Source organism: Rhinatrema bivittatum, chromosome 4 (assembly GCF_901001135.1).
Source record: "Rhinatrema bivittatum chromosome 4, aRhiBiv1.1, whole genome shotgun sequence".
Lineage (NCBI taxonomy): Eukaryota > Metazoa > Chordata > Amphibia > Gymnophiona > Rhinatrematidae > Rhinatrema > Rhinatrema bivittatum.
In genome coordinates, this window is record NC_042618.1 from 417,957,143 (window position 1) to 417,979,411 (window position 22,269).

A 22,269-nucleotide genomic window follows, 5' to 3' on the forward strand; every position below is an offset into this window, starting at 1 on the left:
ACGATCTCCTACCGCAAATCGTTTTTCCATACGGCCGGCGCCATTTTGCGCAAAATGGCACCGGCCGTACGGCAACACGATTCGACTGCAGGAGGTCGTTCCGGACCCCCGCTGGACTTTTGGCAAGTCTTGTGGGGGTCAGGAGGCCCCCCCCAAGCTGGCCAAAAGTCCCTGGGGGTCCAGCAGGGGCCCGGAACGACCTCCTGCAGTCGAATCGTTTTTCCGTACGGAAAAACGATTCGCGGTAGGAGATCGTTCCGGACCCCCGCTGGACTTTTGGCAAGTCTTGTGGGGGTCAGGAGGCCCCCCCAAGCTGGCCAAAAGTCCCTGGGGGTCCGGGAGCGATCTCCTAATCTCTTGACGTCGGGGGACAAAAAAACAAAATGGCACCGGCGCTACCTTTGACCTGTCATATGACAGGTCAAAGGTAGCGCCGGCGCCATTTCTACAACGCAAGGAGGTCCGAGATGGAAAGATCACACCGGGACCCTTCCTCTGGACCCCAGGTAATTTAAGGCATTTTGGGGGGGTTCGGGAGGGTGGGGGATTTATTTTAAAGGGTCGGGGTGGGTTTTAGGGATGTTTTAGTGTGCTGGTTTTCGATTTACACGATTTACACGATATTTTAAAAACCCAAACTGCGACGATCCGATTCCCTCCCCCTCCCAGCCGAAATCGATCGTTAAGACGATCGATCACACGATTCACATCTCTACTGCCATCTACAGACTTTAGTCATTCTGCTTTAATTTGCAGCCATTTTGTGATACCTGAGGTAAATCTAGGACATTGTAGTAGAGAACTAGAAATAGCCATAACATCTCAAGCAACTGAGTTCAAAGTATTTGAAATCATCAGATAATAGCAGTTTTATGTTTGGCAGGGTTAAAGTTCACCTTCAATGGCATTCTGACATTATTTACTTCACAACATCACTACCAATCAATACAATGCATATCTATTAAAAAGGAAGATTGGCAGACGTATGGTTAACTCTAATTGAGGAGAATCAGAGGCAACATCAGTAAACTGGGAAACTTTGACTGGGGGTGAGTTTTCAGGAGGTGGGTCAGGATTTGGGGTGTGGTTATTACAGACAAATTCAGAGATATCCATTGTAAAATCCACATCATTAAAGAATTTTAGATTTTATAAGCAATGCCAGCTGCATTGTACAAATCAACTCCTTTTTATAACTTATAGGACACTTCTAGGGATGGACTAGAAAATTTCAAATCCCTTAGTGTTGATCAAAAAGGGAAAAACATATTGGGAAGGAATCAGATTATTTCTTATATTCTCCTCTGTGGAAAAAAAAAAAAAAAAAAAAAGATATTCAATGTCAGGGGAACTGACTCGGGCCTTTTTTTCCCAGTACCCACCCTTTGAAACGAGAGCTGGAATTAAGACACACAAAACATCACATGCATGAAGAATGCAGATGGTATTAGAGAATACCTGTGCTAAACCCCAGAGGAAGATTGCATCCAGCACATATCTTTTTCAACATACGAGGCATTTTTACAAACACTCAACATAGTTCATACACAAAATACATGTCATTCACTTTACAGTCTCATTAACCCATTCCAAAGCTCTCAGGTGGAGAGCTACAATAACCACATTTTCATCATCACCAGATCTCCGGGGGAAGAACTAAATTATTATTATTTTGTTTTATATACCAACATTCGATATGAGATATCACATTGGTTTTACATTCAGGTACTGTAGGTATTTCTCTATCCCCAGAGGGCTTACAATCTAAGTTTTGTACCTGAGGCAATGGAGGGTAAAGTGACTTGCCCAAGGTCACTAGGAGGGACAGTGGGACTCAAACCCTGGTCTTCTGGTTCATAGCCCACTGCTCTAACCACTAGGCTATTCCTCCACACAGTTTAACACTCCAAGCTAGTTCTCCAAGGAGGGAGAACAAAAGGGGAGTTGGTCGTCACCAACCTTCCCCTACACCTTCACTTCCAGGGCATCATCTCCTTTCTTTACAGGGGAATTGTTCCATTTCTTTATCATTTTGGTCACCTTTCTCTATACCTTTTCTAATTCTGCTATATCTTTCTTGAGATGTGGTGACCAGAACTGAACACAACAGAAGATGAGGTTGTACCATGGAGCGATACAGAGGTATTATGATATTCTCTGTTTTATTCTCATTCCTTTCCTAATAATCCCTCGCATTCTATTTGCTTTCTAGGTTGCTGCTGCACACTAAGCAGAAGATTTCAATGTATGTGTGTTGAAGTGACCGACACCAAAAATAAGGACTTCCAGGTCAGGTCCCTCAGGTCATAGTCATCTAATGGCTTAAAGGGAATTTTCATCAGCTGGGTCAGTACCAATTTGTGGCCTGGTGAAAACAGCATGAAGTTTGATATGAGGCTTCAATAGAATAATGCCCTGCATAACAACTAAAAGCTGTGTAGAGATTGGTTTACCTTCTACATGGTGATGGGAAGTACCAATTGCACTAATATGAACCCTTACAGAGTTAGTTTTCAAACCAGATTCTGAAAGATGTAGAAGATATTTAGGAAGTTTTTGTGTTGGATAGGAGAAAGGATCTAGGGCCTCTCTCACACACCATGAGACAAACCTGATCCATTTAAAATCGAAGACCTTCTGGAGAAAGTCTTTTTAGAAGCCATAAGAATATGACACACATCCTGTGACAGGTTTAGGAAATCCATTACTTCCTCTCAACATCCAGGCTATGAGGACTAGGGACCTGATGTTATGGTATAGATATGTCTGTGTGATGAGTGTTGGGGAGAATTCCTCAACCTATAGGAGTGGGAACCAAATCTGTCCTGGCCTAGAAGGGGCTGTGAGAATCATAGTCCCTTGGTCTCTTCTGAGTTTTAGCAAGGTCTTTGTCATGAGAGGAACTGAAGGCTATGCATAAAGATCCTCTCCTCAACTAAGGAAAAAGGCATCCAAGGCTAGTTTGCCCTGTGACCATCTCATGGAACAGAACTCAGGAACCTTTCTGTTAAGAGGGGACACAAACAGATGAACCACAATTGCTCCCCACTTGTGGAATATCTGAATTGCTATGCCTCAGTCCAGAGACCATTTGTGTGGTTCCAGGACTCGCCTCAATTTGCTTACTAAGATATTGTACTTGCCCACCAGACAGGTCGCTCTCAGAGTCAATCCCTGTAAAATGGCCCAAGACCTAATTCTGACTAACTACCAACACAGAGGTACGATTCTATTCATCCCTGCTTGTTTACATAAAACATGGCCACTTGGTTATTTGCCAAATTCCACGTGACTAACCACCAGTACAATGAGTCCCTGAGTTGCTGAATGATGCAAATACTGTCTTGAAGATCTTGCATGGCCTGCATCCATTGATATCTTAGGGTTTGTTTGTGGGAGACAAGCAAGATGATTGGGTGGCTCTGCTCCCATGGGCGGAGTTCTCCTACAATCTTCACACACACTCCGCAACTAAGACCTCTCCATTCCAGGTGGTGTTTGGCAAACAACCGAAGCCACCTTTACCGCTTCCTCTTTCTGTGCCCTCACCTGCTCTCCAGCTCACAGCCCTGCAACTTCAATCTCTATGGAAGTCCACTCAAGATAATCTGCTACGTGCAGCAAAGGCCGCTAAGAGGGATACAGACACCGCCGCAAGGCTCCACTCTTCAACCCAGGAGATCGTGTCTGGCTAAGCTCCCGCCACATCTGTCTTCGGATCCCTTCTATGTGATTGGCTCCTAAATATATTGGCCCCTTCCCGGTCATTGAAAGCTTGGGGCCAGTCTCTTACCACTTGCACTTACCATCGAGCTTAAGAAAACACAACGTATTTCATGTCTCGCTACTTAAACCACTGGTCCTCTCACACTTCCACCGCAACCCACTGAAGCCTCGAATGCAGTTGCAGATGAGGATCCCATTTATCAAGTACAAGAGATCTTGGATGTCCAGTTCCATCATCAACGCTGGGAACACCTGATCTCGTGGAAGGGCTTCGGTCCTCCGAAGAACACTTGGGAGCCTGCCTCCAATATCCTAGACAAATCCCTTCTTCTCTACTTTCATCAAGATCACCCAGATATTCATTGGGCTTCTCTCATATGGAAACATCCAAGGGTGTCATAATGCCCAACATCCTCAAATTGTCCCACGCTGATATCTGCGGACTTTTTTTCCCTTCCACCATGGACATCAATTTGGTTATCCTTTCTTGTAGAAGTAAGGTTTTTGCCAGAGTCATGTTTATCATAGCTCCTATGAGCACCAGTTGAGATGAAAGGCTTAATGGAGATTTTGAATAGTTGATGATGCACCTTAGTAACCCCAGCATGTTATTGTTTGTTCATTGATTCTATGGCTCCTCCTTGTCCAGATAGGGAAGCACATGCACTTCTAATATACAAAGTTGCATAGCTAGAGTACCACAGCTAAGCAGTGGTTGCTGCCAAGAATGGGTGTGTTTATATCATGGTGCTGCTGGCTGGGCAGTTGCTGCTGTCCAAGGCCAGACTGAGAATCCCATAGCGTTTTTCTCTGGCTCAATTACTGCTGCTTGAGAATTCCCTTCAGTGATTCTGAGCAGGCTGTTGTAGCATGTGCTCAAGCTGTTTTAAAATTACACAATCATATTCCGAGGTGGATATCTCCTTGATGGCCCCTCATTCTGTAGTCCAACTGTTATCTGATTCTTTGGTATAGCAAGAATACTGTATATAAGAAAGAGATGTGATAGCTAGCTCTCAGTAGGAGTGTGGAGAGCGGTCAGAAACTGCACTCTGTGTAACTGTTCTCTTTACTTCCACCAATACCTTGTAATACAAAGACAAATTTTCCTTATATTAAAGATTTCATTATTGGCCATATTTGGTTCTCCTGTGTATTGACATTGGGGACAAACACTCAAATGACAGATTGTGCAAGATATAAATATTTTAAATAAATTGTTAATGAAAAACACCTGTTACAAATGTGAGCCCTTGGACTGTGGCACGGTTGGCATAGGCTAGCAGGTGTACCTACTAGGTCCATGCTGACAGCAGGTGAACTTGCTCTTACTGGTACTAGGGATTCACCTATATCAGCCCTGTTCCCTGCAGGTTCCCTTGGATTCCAGGGGCCAGCAGGGCTTAGGCGAGTATCCCTTAAGAGATGATCTGAGTAATTCATATAGCAGGCAGTGGGCATGGCAGGCAGCAAACAGATGGTGTCAAGATCCAGGCCAAGGTTAAAGCAGGCAGCAAACAGGCAGTGTCAAGGTCCAGGCTCAGGTCAAAGCAGGCAGCAATCCAAAAGAGTAGTCAGGGTTCATGGCCGAGATCAGAACCAGGAGTCAGTCAGAGGCGGACAAACAAGACAAGGACAAGATACTGAGAGACCAAGACATGGAGAGACCTGTAGGGCAAGTCAACAATAAGGCAGGACTAGGTAACAGCAAGGAGGTAAGACAAGGTATAGGAAAGCATGAAGAGGTAGCGACATACACTGCAAGGCAGGAGGACCTGTTGCTGAGGTGCCAGCTGGGCGTACGGCTTGGACTTAAATACCCAGCCAGAGTTGATGTCATCTAGGAGCAACACTGCAGGTTTCCTGCCACAGGGCTGCTAAAGGTCAGTGCGCGTCCCAAAGGGAGGGAGGAGCAGTATGGCATCGTCCCTGCTGTCGTGGCATTGGCAGATGAGTGCAACTGGTTGCAGGGCCATCCCAATGTTACAAAACCATTCACAGGTTAACATTCATATAATGCCTGTGTTTTGCCCATGCAATTAAGACTAGATTAATAGAACACAAAAGGTTGTGTTGGCACGGGCAAGATGCGGGCAACAATAGTTTCTCATTGCATTTCTCCTGGACACACACTTAAACATTTAAGGTGGACCGTGATCGATCATATTCCCCAAAACAGCAGAGACGGGATTGAAGAAACTGGCAGTCAGAAATCAATACTGGATATACAAATTAAACATAGTAGCACCCACTGGGTTAAATGAAGCTATAGACTAATTTGAAATAATTAGATTGGAGCTGGGATGACCACATAGCAAATGTTTATTGACTAGAATGCATGTCAATTAAACGGAAAAAGTTATAAGGAGGCAGTGATTTCTGTTGATGAAAAAAGGATCCTTTTTGAAATGGAGGAAAGTTCCCCTGATGGAGACAATGGATACTGGATACTCTCAAGACGCTGGTTAGCATCAGGTTCACTGGTTCAGTTCATCTAAAAAGATAAGTTCAATGATTTTACATGCAATGATTTAAAAAGAAAAATTGTGAGACCTATAATGAAAGTATTTCCCAGCAGCAGGAGATGCTATTGAGGTGTAAGTTTTGATGGTCTCTTGAGAAACAGAGATATATTTATATAGAACATTTATTAATAGCATATGATGCTTGAATTGGGGTTGATTTTTGAAATGTTTATTAAATAAATAGCATTTTGTGAGTACACATGCTGTTGTCACTAGACCAAATGGTAGAGGTGGTGTTTCTTTATTACAGATATTAAATATTTCCTGTGACCTAAGTTTATCCCTATGTGGGCATAATTATCCTTTAAATTCAGGGAACATAACCTGTTTCCTTATTTGCAAGAAAGGAATTACAGTTATTTATTTATTTTTAGGCATTTGATATTCTACCTTTTTCCAAAGTTGTCTCATGTTAGATTACAATATATCTAAATGAACAGACGCATTTAAACTATTCCTTTACTGGAAACTTGTTCAAAGCACTTAGTTATAGGAGAGGGCAGAGTCCTCTTACCTTCTTTGGGATCAGGAAATACTTGCGATTAAAAGCCCCACCCTCTTTCTCCTGGGATTATGGGTCCAACTACTTTAGCTTCTAAGAGGGAGGAGGGGTCTTATAAAATCAGCTCCTGATGCTGAGAGGCAGGTGAGGAGCCTCTTGGTGGGCAATCTGGTGAGGTTCCCGATAGATACCATTGATATCTATCCTAAATACTGAGAACCCAACTGTCTGAAGTTATTACTGGGCCGATGATTTATATAAAACATTAGCCTTCCTCCTACAGGCAGGTTCTCTCTGGGATGGATACTGAAATATTGGCTATGTTTTCCTGGATCAGGTGAAAACCCTGTCCCGGGTTTGGACTGGGGAGCCATCTGTGACTTAAGAGTCCTCTGCTTGTCTGGATGCAGAGCAAGATCCATGTTGTTGATGCGGGTGAGGGGACAGAAGATAACCGTTGCAGCTCCGTGGCACATCAGAGTTAGTTTAATTAAGAGAATGCCTCCTAAATAAAAAAAAAAAAAGCCAAGCCAAGAAGGATTCTTCTTTGCAAGAGCGGTAAACCAGCATTGCTTTTATTAATAATGTAAAAATGGAGCTGTAAGCAGCCAACAACTCAACTTACATGGAAACAGAAAGCAAGTAAGTACACAAATAGAGTAGTACAAACCCCTTAGTAACTCAAACAATTCAGTACTAGTTAATTAGCAACTAGTGTGCCCATTTGTGCTAGTTTGAATGGGTGGGGCTCAGGGAACAGTTTTAAAATGGTTTATCTCATTTCTACAGGAAAGATCACAATAGGTGTTTATAGGTCAGCATGAATGCTTGGAATTTGCAGTGTGTATTCCTAAAGACTTGATCCTGTCTCATCTTTTTAATGAATACCTGGCCCCACTATGTAACAGTTATTAGGGAAACAGGACTGATCTTTTACTGTTATGTGGCTGATAGCCAGAAAAATAATCCGATTAAAGGTGGAGGACTGGAAGAGATGTCAAAGAACAACCAGGGATTGCAAGTGGTGACTTGCTAGTTGAGCAGAATAAATTGAAATTAAATGTTAACTTAATGTTAAATGTTAATCTGAGACTCTCTGATTAGGTAGGGAGAAGTCCTACATCAACTTTCATATTATGATGGATAGAGCAGAGATTCCTTTCCAGACTTCTGTTCATACCTTGGGGGATTCACTTAGATTATGAATTAATGATGAATGAGCAAATCTCTTGTCTGTACAATCATCATTTGGTTTGTTGCATATGATCTGTCAAATGTACCCTTATTTGTCTCCTGCAAATTTGATGTTGGTAATGCAAGCTTTGGTTATCATCATGTCTGGTTTAATGCAATTCATTTTATATTAGTTTACTGCAAATGGCTATTAGAAGATTACAGCTCGGGCAGAATACAGCAGCTGGGGGTTCGTGTGGGGCCTTACATTAAGGGATCATATTTCCCCTCTTTTGAAGAAACTGCATTGGTTGCCTGTAGAGGCATGCTTTAAATGTAAAATCTTAATGTTGGTATTTAAGATGCACAGCTGTCTCAAAGATGAGATATCATTTTATCTACCTTCAAGATATTTACATTTCTCCCAGGATAAGCTTCTGGTACTTCCACCTAAGCAGACGGCCCATTTACAACATACAAGGAGTTGGGCATTTTCTATAATGGCACCTGCATTGTGGAATCTCTTACCAAGGACAATCCATCTGCATAGTGATTACTTTGCATTCTATAAAGCCATTAAGAACTGGCTGTTCCAGCAAGGGTACTGTTAAAGGATTAGTATGGTTTTGGATGAGTAGAGTCTAATACATGTGGAAGAGGATGGAATTTTATTGGGATGAGATGTAGTTTTTAGAATTGTAATTTGTACAGGCCAGGTTTTTAGGATATCCACAATGAATATGCATCATATAGAGTTGCACTGCTACCATTGTATGCAAATCTCTCATGCATATTTATACCTTTTGAGGCAGATTTTATAAATTTGCGCGAGCGCGAACAAAATTACGCTGGATTTTATAAGATACGCGCGTAGCCACGCGTATCTTATAAAATCCGGGGTCGGTGCGCGCAAGGAGGTGCACATTTGTGCAACCTGCGCACGCCGAGCCCGGCGCACGCTGTCTGTTCCCTCCGAGGCCGCTCCGAAATCGGAGCAGCCTCGGAGGGAACTTTCTTTCCACCCCCCGCACCTTCCCCTCCCTAACCCCCCCCCCCCGGCCCTATCTAAACCCCCCCCCCCTACCTTTTGTTGGCAGATTTACGTCTGCTGAAAGCAGATGTAAATCTTCGCGCTCCAGCGGGCTGCTGGCGCGCCATCACCCGACCCGGGGGCTGGTCCAGAGGCCTCGACCACGCCCCCGGGCCGGCACCACGCCCCCCGGTCCCGCCCCTCCCCGCCCCTGACCCCCGACACGCCCCCTCCCCGCCCCTTTTACGATGCCCCGGGACCTAGGCGCATCCCGCGGCTGTGTGCACGCCGGCGGCCTATGCAAACTAGGTGTGCCGGCACGCGCAGGGCATTTAAAATCCGGTCCTTTTTGAATGCCTTTGTATCACTTTGCATTCTATATTGCTCTGCTAAGGTATTCCACAGTGCCAGGCCCCACTTGGCAGTACCCCACTCTAATACTTCCTTGTTAATGTGGAGGGTGGGTCAGAAGTGGCTGCAAAGATGATCTGAAGTGCGATACAGTACTCTTTATTTGATTCACTGATTCTTTATTTCCAAAAACGATTTCCTCTGCTGGAGGGAACATCAGCTAACCTGTTGTGTGCATCTTGACAAAGATATGAAGCCTGTAGCCATGGGAGTCCCTGACCTCCAATCCAATGGTAGAGACTCTCACTGCTGTTTCAAAAACATCATAGGTTGATCTGACCAGATGTTTTCTGCACTCCTGACCTTTGTCCACTAGTGACTCCAGTTCATCATGCCTCTCTGAAGGAGATAATTAGACAGAGCTTTTACCTTTTGCAGAATGTTTCACATATATAGGCCAACGAAAAGCTGCTAGGACACAATATGGGAAGAGAGCATAGCAAGCCTTCCTCCTACTAAGATGTATGACTCGCACCCGGGGCTACCAAGGAGTGAGTTCTTGTCCCCCTTGGCCTTCTTGAAAGCAGACTCTACCACAACAGCCTGCAGAAGAAGTTGCTATTTTTTTGAATCCAATAGCCTTCTGGACACGATATATCCAGTCTGCCTTCCTACTGACTGAGGGTACACACATTTTCCCACATTCTCATCTATACAGCCTTAAAAATGTCATGGACAGACACTGCCACAACATCCTTAGGGGGATACAGGAATTGGAAGATTTCCAACATTTGTGCCCCGGGCTCCCAACCTCCTTTTCCAACTCAGCTGAAATGGTCTCTATCATTTCCTTAATAAACTTGGTGAAAGAGAGGTCTTGCAGAGGAGACTTTCTTCTTTCCTGTGGAGGAGAGGGATCTGAGGAGAAACCTGTAGTCTCCTCCTGCTCAGATTAGTGTTTACTCATAGCCATTGTTTTGGGAGGCTCTTTGAGGCAGAAAAGCTGTAAAATAAAAAATGTTTTATATAAATATTCATAAATAGTACCTTTTTGAATGTATAATTTGCAATATAAGATCTATTGTTCATCTTTAAATATTGTTTCTCCCATCTCGGTACCTTTCTGTCCTTCTGGTACTGTTCCTTTTTTTCCTCTCTGTCCCGTTTTTCTCCTTCTCTTCGCTCACTCCTTCTATCTTCCTAGCCGCTCCCCTTCCCCCACCCTGGTTTTTTGTACTTTTCTCCTGCAGTTATATTGTAAACCGGCATGATGTACCCACGAATGTCGGTATAAAAAAGTTTATAAATAAATAAATAAACCCAAGAATGTTCAGGTTCAGAGTCAGAATAAGCCATTAAAGTTCATTAAGTCTGCACCTGGCTCTCTGTGAGGCATGCAAGTCCCAATGAATTCCTGTGCCAAGGTGAAGCTTCCTGCCATGATCCTCTGGAAATTGACTGAAGCAGGCATCTCTCCAGATCTCTGCATCAATACCATGCCAACAGGTGCTGTTAGAGTTTCCAGAATTGGATGAAACTCAGCCTGAACCCGACTAACATTGATGATGCTGATACACTGTTAGCTTGGTTGTGGTTCACCACCTCCTGGATCCTTCTATTCAACTCCTCCTCAAAAGCCGCCAATACCAAAACTGAATGGAAAGCAGGAGAGGTGATCACATCTTCCCTTAAAGACTTTCACATACTACCCTACTCCCACCTCTGCAAGTGTCTTAAGCGTGAATGGACCTCTCTGTGGGTCTGCTCAGGAGGATGTTCCTGTTCCTGGCATGATGGTGATCAATATTGATGTTTCTTTGCCTTCACTTAATGCAGCTATGCTGAATCACTAAGTGCTAGTAAAAATGAAGAATAATCCCTCACTTTCATTGAGTGGGAGGAGCTAGATGATGGTCTATCACCTTGGCACTTACTGGTGCTGCACTTTGATGAAAAATGATGCTCCCTAAATGTCGATGCACCGCCTGCATCTGGTGTATCTCTGGGGCTTTTCAATGTCAATGCCTCTGGTGCCGATGGCCAATCTTACTTGATACAAAAAGCTTCTACACGAGCTCTAAATGGGTCTAATGGCCTCTGGAAGTCATCTTACGACAAGCACTACAAGAGACATTGTGTGTGACCCCCTGGCAAATCATACACAGACATCATGTAGATCTATGATTGACATAGTACTGTGCACCGGGGGCCCTCCCTGACGCCATTGGTCTTCAGTTCCTTTTGGGACATCAGCCAAAAAATAGCTGCAGTGAAATTAATGGTAAAAGAAATATTTTAAAGGCCAACTGAGCTCTTTGGGTCGCTAGGCCTCTTGCAGACCTGATGCAATGAAAACTAATAAATCTGATTAAAAACCCTGACTCTAAAGGAGTGACTGAAGAGAGAGGCACCTGCAACTGAAAATCAGCAGAAAATTGGAGAAATATGGGGAAAAAATGTGTTTTCTTCTGTGGAGCTGACCAAAACGTGAATGTTGGCTCGGTGGAAAAAATGGAACCGAGAAGGAGCTCTGCACATATTGCACTGACATGAGAAGCTCTGCATCTGCTCAGTAGAGTAGTATTGAACAAAATCCGATCTGTACTCTGTCGGCTGACAAATAGGATACATCAGTCTTCACAGGACTGATGTATCCTATTTGTCCTCAGAGAATTAGTTTTATATTTAACCATTTGACTTTAAGCAAACCAATAAGCACTTCTATTGCAGATTTAGGTTTTTTAATTGAGCCTGTCTTTATTCCAGCAGCCAAAGGGCCATACTGAACTTTTTGCACCATTTGGTCTGGCATACTTTACTGTAGTTGGGTTGTTCCTTGGTGTACAGATGTACTTTATACTACAAATACTACAAGCCAAGAGAGAAAATCTACTACTAGGAAGGATAATAGGCACCAACTCTTGCAGAAAGGGTTGTTTAAAAAATTGTTCTTACTCTTAGTTCCATAATTGTCCCATTCATCTTTAAAAAAATGGTTTGCCTCTCCCCCATTAACCTGGCAATTATAGTTTCCTCCAGACCTCACCACTTTTGTAGCCAATTAATCTACACAATTCGGCTAGGATAGCAATTACAGAACCGAATAGGGAAAACCTGGAACAGTGTCAGAAGTGTCGCATGCAGAAAAAAAAAATTTCTGTTTTCCATCTTTCTTCTCCCTGCTTCCAGATGTCCTTTCTCCTCCTTGGGAACAGGGAAGAACTGCAGGGCTGGAAATTTGGCATCCAGTTACCTATCTGCCAATTACTGGAAATGTGCATCAGAAGCAAATCCAAAGTCTTCGCAGACTCTGTTGGTTGTGGACTTTTGCTAAACATTCCACTTCATTCACAAAATGTTTAAAAAGATAAATGCTAGCCCCCTCCCCCCACCCAAAAAAAAAAAAACCCCACCAGCCTTTACATTTCTCAGCATCTTATGGAAATGTTTCAGAACACTTTAAATTGTATAGGAAGGAAGGAAGGAGGCTCCAGGGGTTTTACAGGAGTTTTAAAATAAAGAACAAATCTAGAACTAGTTTCTGTAAGCATTTTTATAACATTTGTATCTCTTGTGCAAGTCTTAGATAGGGGTGTTTATAGGGTATCTATTAAATTATGTTAAAAAAAGCTGGCTAGTTGCTACACAAATTTTAAGGGATTTGCTATTTCTATAGAACTTTTATGCAAAAGCGGAACAATGTTATTTGCTTTTTTTTTTTTTTTATTATTGATTTCCATTATCAAAGCCATTATACAATTCCTCACTACGTAAGAAAATAAAATACAAAACAGAAAACCCTATCTCCAGTTTCCCACCTAATTCCTGCTTCACCTCCTCCCCTCCCAACAAAAACTGAAATGATCTTTTCTCTCCCATCTTCCTCGGACTTGGCTCTGAGTCTAACAGCATGCAGAAAACCCCATCCCCTCAAGTTAGGCCCCCCCCCGCACTGATTGCCAGCAAGAGGAAAAGAGCCATGGTGCTCCAGACTGCCTCTTCCTCCTCCTCTGCAGCCTGGCCCAACTGCTGCTTTGAACCATGGGGTTGTACAGGGTCTCATGCAGGGTCAAAGCAGCAGTTGGTTCCAGAGCTGGAGAGGGGAGAAGACATAGCCTGACACACCACTGCTCTCCTCCTCCTGTCAGCAACCATTGCAGGAGGGGATTAAAACTTGCTGCTAGCTAGCTGCTGCCTACCCAAACCAGCCCCAGATCTCCTGCAGTGATTATGCAGGAAAGCCAGGTTTTGCTGCCCTTACAGTGGCACTGCTATGTTACCCAGCCCTGCCCAAAGGTAGTCAGGTCATCACCTGTGTGGTTGATTTTTTGAAAAACAGGGGTCAATTAATTTCAGAAGTTAACCAGTTAAATCTGTGTTTTTAGAGATTTCTCCGAACCAGCTAAATTGCTACGTTTAAATGTACAAGTGGTTAAATTTAGCCAGGCATAGAAAAAGGTGGCTCCAGGGGCAGGCTAATGATTTAGTTGGTTAGTACTACACAGCACTGCCATGAGCCACCAGGCGGATCCTGTAGGTAGTGGTTATGTACCATAATACCCCCTAATAAAGCTGAGCAATACAGCAAAAGGTTGTATTGCTAAAGCAAAGAAGCGATGATAACGAGCTTCCCCGTCTTGTACCTCATGTGTAACCCAAATCGGGTAACCTTCAGAGAGTCATGGGGCACATTTAATACTAGGCCTAAGTCTCTGATAATACTGTCTTTCCCTTGTTCTTTCTTCCCCAGTTAGAGTGTTCTCCTTAAGTGTGTGTGTGTGGGGGGGAGGGGGGGGGGGGAAGGATAATCCACCTATACCCTAGGCATTAAACTGTATAGTCCTCTTCTGAGTGCCAACAAAGAAGCTGGACCCTTTGAGAGTGTTCCACCATAAACTTTACTGAAATAGTTAAAACATGAAAACATGGCACTTGGTACAAGTCTATCTCAGATAATACCCATAAAGCTGTCACAGAAGTGAGCCCTTGAGCTGTAGCCTGGTTGACGCAGTCTAGCAGGTGAAGCCACTAGGCCCACGCCAACAGCTGGTGGACTCGCTCTTAGTAGGACAGGAGCTGGAGCTTCACCTACACCAGACCCATTCCACTTGGGTTCCAGGAACTGGCAGGACTTAGGTGAAAGTCCTATAAGGAGCTGTCAGTCAAAGTCAAGATTTGAACAGTGGTCAGGGTAGGCAGCGAGCAGATAGTAGCCAGGTCCAGGCCAAGGGTCAGGGCAAGCAGCAATCCAGGAATGAAGTCGGAATCCAAAGCAAAGTTCAGAACCAGAGCATCAGGCCAAGACAGACAAAGCAAGATAGGACACAGAGGAACAAGACAAGACAGGCAGTCAAGGAAAGGCAACAGAGAGACAAGGCAAGGTAGGAACACGACAAGAAGGCATGGGCAAGGAAACAAGGCAAGCAGGACAGCTGGACCAGACAGGAAAATGAGGCAAGGCAGGACAACAAGCAGGCCTGGCATGATCCGGGTGTGCAAACCATGCAATTGCATGGGTCGGCACACCCGATAGGGCAGTAGCTGCGAAGGAAGGGAACCCAGGAAAGGGATCAGCCAAAGGCCATGTAATCACTTGAGGCAGCAGCAGAGGAAAACAGGGAGCTCATTCTGTGATTCCTCCTCTTGTGCTGGCCGGCCTCTGGTGCTCAATACTCACAGTGCTACTGCTTCCTGTATCATCATCTCGCGATGCACGAGATGAGCATACAGGAAGTGCTAACATTGTCAGTGTTGAGTACCACATGCCGGCCTGCACACGTGGAGGAGCAGAAGGAAGGACGCTTACAATTCTGCTACGTGATAAATCCTCCTCTCTTCCAAGGAATGAGGCATTGGGTGGCAGCAGCAGCAAGAAAGACCCATGGATCCTGCCTGTATAGAGACTGCGTCTAAATGAAGCCTGCCTGGTGGGGGGATGTGTGTGTATGTGAATGAAAGCTGCCTGGAATGAGTGCTTGTGAATGGGAGCCTGCCTGGGATGGGGTGAGGAGCTGGTCATGAAGGAGAGCCTGCCTGGGATGGGGTGAGGGGCTGGTCATGAATGAGAGCCTGCCTGGGATAGGGTGAGGGGCTGGTCATGAATGGGAGCCTGCCTGGGATGGGGTGAGGGGCTGGTCATGAATGAGAGCCTGCCTGGGATGGGGTGAGGGGCTGGTCATGAAGGAGAGCCTGCCTGGGATGGGGTGAGGGGCTGGACATGAATGAGAGCCTGCCTGGGATGAGGTGAGGGGCTGGTCATGAATGAGAGCCTGCCTGGGATGGGGTGAGGGGCTGGACATGAATGAGAGCCTGCCTGGGATGGGGTATGGGGCTGGTCATGAATGAGAGCCTGCCTGGGATGGGGTGAGGGGCTGGTCATGAATGAGAGCCTGCCTGGAATAGGGTGAGGGGCTGGTCATGAATGAGAGCCTGCCTAGGATGGGGTGAGGGACTGGTCATGAATGAGAGCCTGCCTAGGATGGGGTGAGGGACTGGTCATGAATGAGAGCCTGCCTAGGATGGGCTGAGGGGCTGGTTATGAATGAGAGCCTGCCTGGGATGGGGTGAGGGGCTGGTCATGAATGAGAGCCTGCCTGGGATGGGGTGAGGGGCTGGTCATGAATGAGAGCCTGCCTGGGATGGGGTGAGGAGCTGGTCATGAATGAGAGCCTGCCTGGGATGGGGTGAGGAGCTGGTCATGAATGAGAGCCTGCCCGGGATGGGGTGAGGAGCTGGTCATGAATGAGAGCCTGCCTGGGATGGGGTGAGGAGCTGGCCATGAATGAGAGCCTGCCCAGGATGGGGTGAGGAGCTGGTCATGAATGAGAGCCTGCCCGGGATGGGGTGAGGGGCTGGTCATGAATGAGAGCCTGCCCGGGATGGGGTGAGGAGCTGGTCATGAATGAGAGCCTGCCTGGGATAGGGTGAGGGGCTGGTCATGAATGAGAGCCTGCCTGGGATAGGGTGAGGGGCTGGTCATGAATGAGAGCCTGCCTGGGATGGGGTGAGGGGCTGGCCATGAATGAGAGCCTGCCTGGGATGGGGTGAGGAGCTGGTCATGAATGAGAGCCTGCCTGGGATGGGGTGAGGGGCTGGTCATGAATGAGAGCCTGCCTGGGATGGGGTGAGGGGCTGGTCATGAATGAGAGCCTGCCTGGGATGGGGTGAGGGGCTGGTCATGAATGAGAGCCTGCCTGGGATTGATGGGTGGGTGGGAAGGTTAGTTGTTGGTTGGTTGTGAATGGGTGCTGCCTGAGGTGGGAGGATGGGTGGATGTGAAAGGGAGCCTGCCTTGAGGGGGGGGGGGGGGGAAGGGGGTGTAACATGTTTGCCACCCCCACTAATCCACGACATGCTCAAGATGACTGAAAATCAAAAGTTTTCAGGTATGGGAAGTGAGGATTTTTCCCTTCTTGTTTTAATTATTAGGTGTTTGATGTGTCTGCTATTTTGAAATATTTTATTGCCGTTTGGAAATTTTTTAAACTTTTTATATGGGTTCTTAATTATTGGATGCTATTCTATTTGTCATCTTTTTGCCAATATTCTTTTTATTAGTCTGGCTTATTATGATTGATTTTATTGTTTGATTTATGAGGACTGGTGATGTTTCTGGTTTTCCATTGCTTCATAATATACAGTCTAGCTTGTTGGAGTTTCCAGTTCAGTTTCTGTCTACACACTTCGATTTATTTTTATGTCTCTTTATTCTCTATTTGGTCAGGTTCTGTCTGTGTTCTGCATGTGTAAACGAGGTGAGGTATTTTGCTAGTATGTACAGTTTCTATGAAGGAATTTAGAGCAGACTGGTTTGTTCTGCTCTCTTAATAGGAGGTGTTAGGGCCTGGTGTAATATTTGCCTTTTCATAGACAGAGTTGTTCCTGTTTGAGTGCTTGCAGTTAATACTGTTTTGGTATGGGACTTTTACTATATTGTTGGCAGTCCAAGGGCCAAAACCACACCTATGACGCATTACAAAAGGCTTAGTGCTATATGGGTTCCAAGTGTCTTTTTTTGCAGGGTTTTCTGGTTGGCACCACAGCAGTGCAAGTTTTTTCTGTACAACAAACTGGTGCCGACTTCAGGGCCCAGGCACCATCAGTTTTATGTACCGGTAGGTGGGGAAGGAGCACCTGGGGATCATTCCTTCACGATTTAGAAATTTTGTAGCTGGGGTAAAATAAGTTCGGGGGAGTGTGTTAATTTTCATACTTTTGAAGGCCAGAGGGAGCAGGGCTTTTTTTTTTTGGCAGCGGAAGGGGAATTGGAACAGAGCATTAAGACTGTGTGCTGAAATGACAGGGGTCGGATGGCACCTTACAGACTAATCAATTTATTAAAGCATGAGCTTTCAAGGGTAGTTCACTTTGTCAGATGCATTGTGTGTTGGTTATTGGGGAACAGTAAAAATTTTGTGTTAAAATAAAAAAAAAAACAGGGGGGGGGGGGAGAGCAACACAGCAGTTTTTCTCACAGGGCAGCAAAAATGCTAGCACTGGCCCTGTCAACAAGGCACAGGTACTTAGCAACATACACTGCAAGGCAGGAGAACCCATTGCTGAGGCACTGGGCTAGAGGGCAGCTGGTGTTTAAATATCCAGCCACACTGATGTAATCAGGGGGGCACCAGCACAACTTTCCCCACTGCGGGGCCAATTATCGAAGGAAACGTGCGCAGCGCACCTAGGGCAAGGCGCGGCGAGAGCGGCCCGGCGTGAGATGGCAGCGTCCTTGCTTCAGCGATGCTCGGGGTAGATGCAGTTGGTCGTGGGACTTTCCTGTGGCCAGCCGAAATGTTAAAAAAGCAATTCAGCATATATCTGTGATGCTGTGGTTCTGTAATCTCTCCCCTCAAAAGTCAGGCCTTAATCCTTGGATAGAATAATGAGCCTCCCTGGGTGAAAGTGTAAACAAAGGGTCCTCCTCTCCCGCTGCTAGGTTTGCCTTCACAATATCTTGGATTCACTGCTTGATCTTGAACTCTCCAATTCACTCCTCTCCATCTTCATTGAACCCTGAGGGCACCTCCGCAGCTGTTTGCCATTTGTGAGTATCCAGAATGGTAGTTTAGATTCTCTTCTCTCCTCCTGGTGATACCACCAGCGAGACATGCACTCCTCCCTCCTACAATTTACCAGATTAGCAAGGAAATCTCTTAGGCCAAGGAACACCAAGACAGCCAAAGAGCATCTTTTCTTACTCCACTGCCTTTGGGAAGGGAGGATGGATAAAACAGAAATCACACAGAATAATTAACTGCGATTTACCTGTGATCTACACAACTAAATCGGTATATTAAGCCAATAAACTAAATTAAAAATCACTAAAGATGTATCACCAACCACTGGCTAGTCAGAAATCACTCTCTTTACTTTCTAAGTCTCCTCAGCCACAGCTGTGGCCTTTGCTTTACAAATTTAAGAGAACTGTAAAGAAACACTCCTCTTTCTACATCCAAATTAAAAATCCCCACAGACACCAGGGATCACTTGCTTTTATGCAATCAGGAATAAACTAGAACAGCATCGTCTAGTGGAGGTGCTGTGGCAAAGGTGGTACATTTCTCTCCTCAATTCTGCCCTGACCCAACACAATCCTTGGTAGGGATCTCAAAGGAGCCCTTACATCTGGTCAATGGAAGAAGGTCTGATCTGAGACCACCAGGTGTTTTATCATACTTTTATTGTAACCGTTTTCAAACACCGACAAAGCAGAAATCACATTTAAATAAATAAAATATGAGCAACAAATGCTTTCAGAGAATAGTGAAATGTCTTAGGCCAAACAAAGAAGTAATAATCTAGTTAAAAAGAGGAGAGCACCCTAAAATAATGTTCCCATTCAAATCTACCAAATGCTTCCTCCAAATGCAGAGAAAGTACTGCTGCTCTAGACACGGACACCACCACATTCACTGACCTCCTCACGCTATCTAATCTATATCAATCCTTTATAAATTGGAATAATGGATTTTTGCTGTGGTAACACAATGGGCCTGATTCAGGAAAGCTTTTCTTTCATTCTGTGTCTATGAGAAAAAAAGCTTAGTGAATCAGGCCCAATATCTGCTATCCAAATGGACCAGGCTGCAGGGGTGCTGATGAGGAGAGACGGCATAATTGGTCAGAAAGCCACTTGTCCTCATGATCTAAAGGTTTGTATTCACCCTTGCTGTATTTGGAGGTTCTTTCTTACCAGTAGTTATGACCAGGCATTGAGGCTGGCACAAATGTGTGCCCACCTGTATGTCCCTTTAACAGTTAATCTAATCTGGTACACTTAACTTGTAAAGTGGGACCACAAATATAAGGTCTTCAGTTTTAAATGTTGGAATTGGTAATCAAGTCTATAGGATATATAAAGACTGAAAAGCTGAATAAAAGTTTGAAAGTTATCCATACATAAAGTACTATTTTCTTAAGTGTTCTGATGAATTTGTGTACTCACGAGACAGAAAATTTAACAAAACATTCACTCCAGTTACTACTAAGTTCCCTTTTATGAGTTTTGCAAGGATTGGCACCATTCCAGGGAGCTATTTCCAAACAGCCCACGTAGTTGCAAACTTTTTCAACTATACATGCAATTTTAAATGCAAGTACATTAAGCAGATTTTCAAAGAGAATAGTAAATGCAAAGATCCGCATGTTAAAAGCATCCACATATTTTGCACCTTGCAGAAATGGAGCCAAATAGTGAGTAGACATTTTGAAATTAAAGGAGCGCACCCTGTTTTCCTCCCTAACCTATGCCCACACAATGCCTCTTTTTATTACAGCTAAAAGTACGTATGCTATGGAACCTATGGGTGATATTTAGCTGCATTTGAGGGCAGCAATTTCTAGTCGGGACATTTTAATATAGCTAAGATAAGACATTCATGTGATTCAATAACAGAAACACAAGGAATAGACAACTTCACATCATCATTGCATTTTACACCAGACCTGGTTCACTGATTCCTCTCTCACCTGACCAAAGCAGAATGACAATGGAAGTAAATTCACTAAGTTCATAAAAGAATCTCAGGGAGATAGAGAACTTGTCAAGCAACAGTAAAGAACAGCTGTTGCATCCTTACCAGGGTGGCAAGGGTCCACATGCACAGGAAAACTTTCTGGAAAACCAAGACTTCACAGGGGCATCTAACTGGAAAAATAAAATGGAGTCATTTTGGTAAAGTTTTCAACTACTGCCTCTGCTTGAAATACTAACTTTCCACATTTCATCAAGCAGGCTGCAGTTTGCTTTATTCATTGCAGCTGCTCTGAAATAAACAGAACCATTGCAACTGCACCAAAGCATAAAACACAAGCAATACTGAGATGCTGCTTGCTATCCAGGAGGCATGCTTCTTAATGAAAACAGCAGATAAAGGACACAAAAAAAAAAGGTTGATTTGAGATTGAACTTGTAAGATGTGTGTGTGGAGAGAGGCATGGGGACAGGATAGAGAAGAGAGGTGTAGGGGAATTGTCTTAATTAAAATTCTCACTTTCATCACTGTAATTACATTCAAACAGGCCCCAACATCCCCATTTGTCATTCCGCCAAGAACAACAAAAAAAAAAAATGATTTGATCACTGGAACATCATGTTGTATTAAAACATGGACAGAAAAAAATGTAATTAGCTTTCGGAATGCTGTGAAGAAGGGAAAAAAATACAAAAGGGAGGGGGGAGGAGGGATGAGAAGGTACCCAGTGGAAGATAGTGCGACAGTAATGATGAAAACAGCTGTAAGTCAGCACAGATCTTGCAGCTATCAGCTCTGGCTGGCTTCCATATCCATTAACTGTAGGAGGCTGCCTGGGTCTAAGAATTGAGGATGTTTGCTCTGACAGCCAGTAGAAAGCTGATGAAAACGTACCAAAGGGATAGTCACAGCTCTGCCGTGTGATAACAACAGGCAAAGGAAGAGGGGGAGAGATGATGGGGGGGGGGGGGGGGAGCCAGCAGTAAATCATGCTAATTAATAGCTTGCTCATTTATCGGGAGCAAATGCTAATTATTCTTTTTAATCACTTTTCTGCTGCAGTTGCTTTTTTTTTTTTTTTTTTTTTTTATATGCTGCCTGGTGTATATATAAGGCCTAAGCAGAGCAAAGCCAAGTGCAGGCCAATAAATAAGGGAAGCACTGCAGAGAGGAGGAGACCATGAAAGAGAGAGAGGATGAGAAAGGGAGACAAAGGGGCAGAGAATGTTTCGTCTCTTACCTGCCTTTACAGAGAGATCAAATAGTCTTCTGCTTGACTCAACATGTCTCTAATCTTTTCATCTAAAACTACGGAGAAATATTTCCACAGCATTTTGGGGTAACCCAATAATTCTTACTGAACATTTTATTAAGTACATTTTCTTTTTGCCTCCAAAGGAATGTAGTAGCTCTTATTAGTTGTTACTGTCTAATTAGTGCCTGACTGAGTGCCAGCAGTGGAGTCTCTTAACGTTTAACATCCTTATCCAGCTTAACAGTAAGATCAGCTGTAGGCTTTAGTTGCCTCTCAATCAAGCTCAAGCTAATGTCATTTTTTTTTTCTTTCTAAAGTTTGAGAGTCTCAAAGTTTACATTCTCATCCTCTCCTCTCTTTCCCTCTTTGAGAATGACAGATCCTTAACTGAATCAACCTGCTCAGGAGCCAAAATTGGGTCTAAAGTAGGGGAAGAAATTGGAAGAGAACCCGATGTAGACTGTAACAAAGCAGAGCAAATTAGGCTGCCCAGCCAGCTGAAAAAACCCCCAAAAAACCTGGTTTCTTCTACACTTACAGATGAAAACAAGCATCGTAAGACTGTCCATTTCCACTTGCATGAGGTCTGGTGCTGCACTGCGCTGAACCACAACACCAACTTAAGAAAGCACTGCTGTAGATATCAGGAATGACAAAGTTGTACTGCTATGCTATTACCCTGCCCCCTCCCCTCTGCCAAATCATGAACAAGAACATAGAACTGCCGTAAT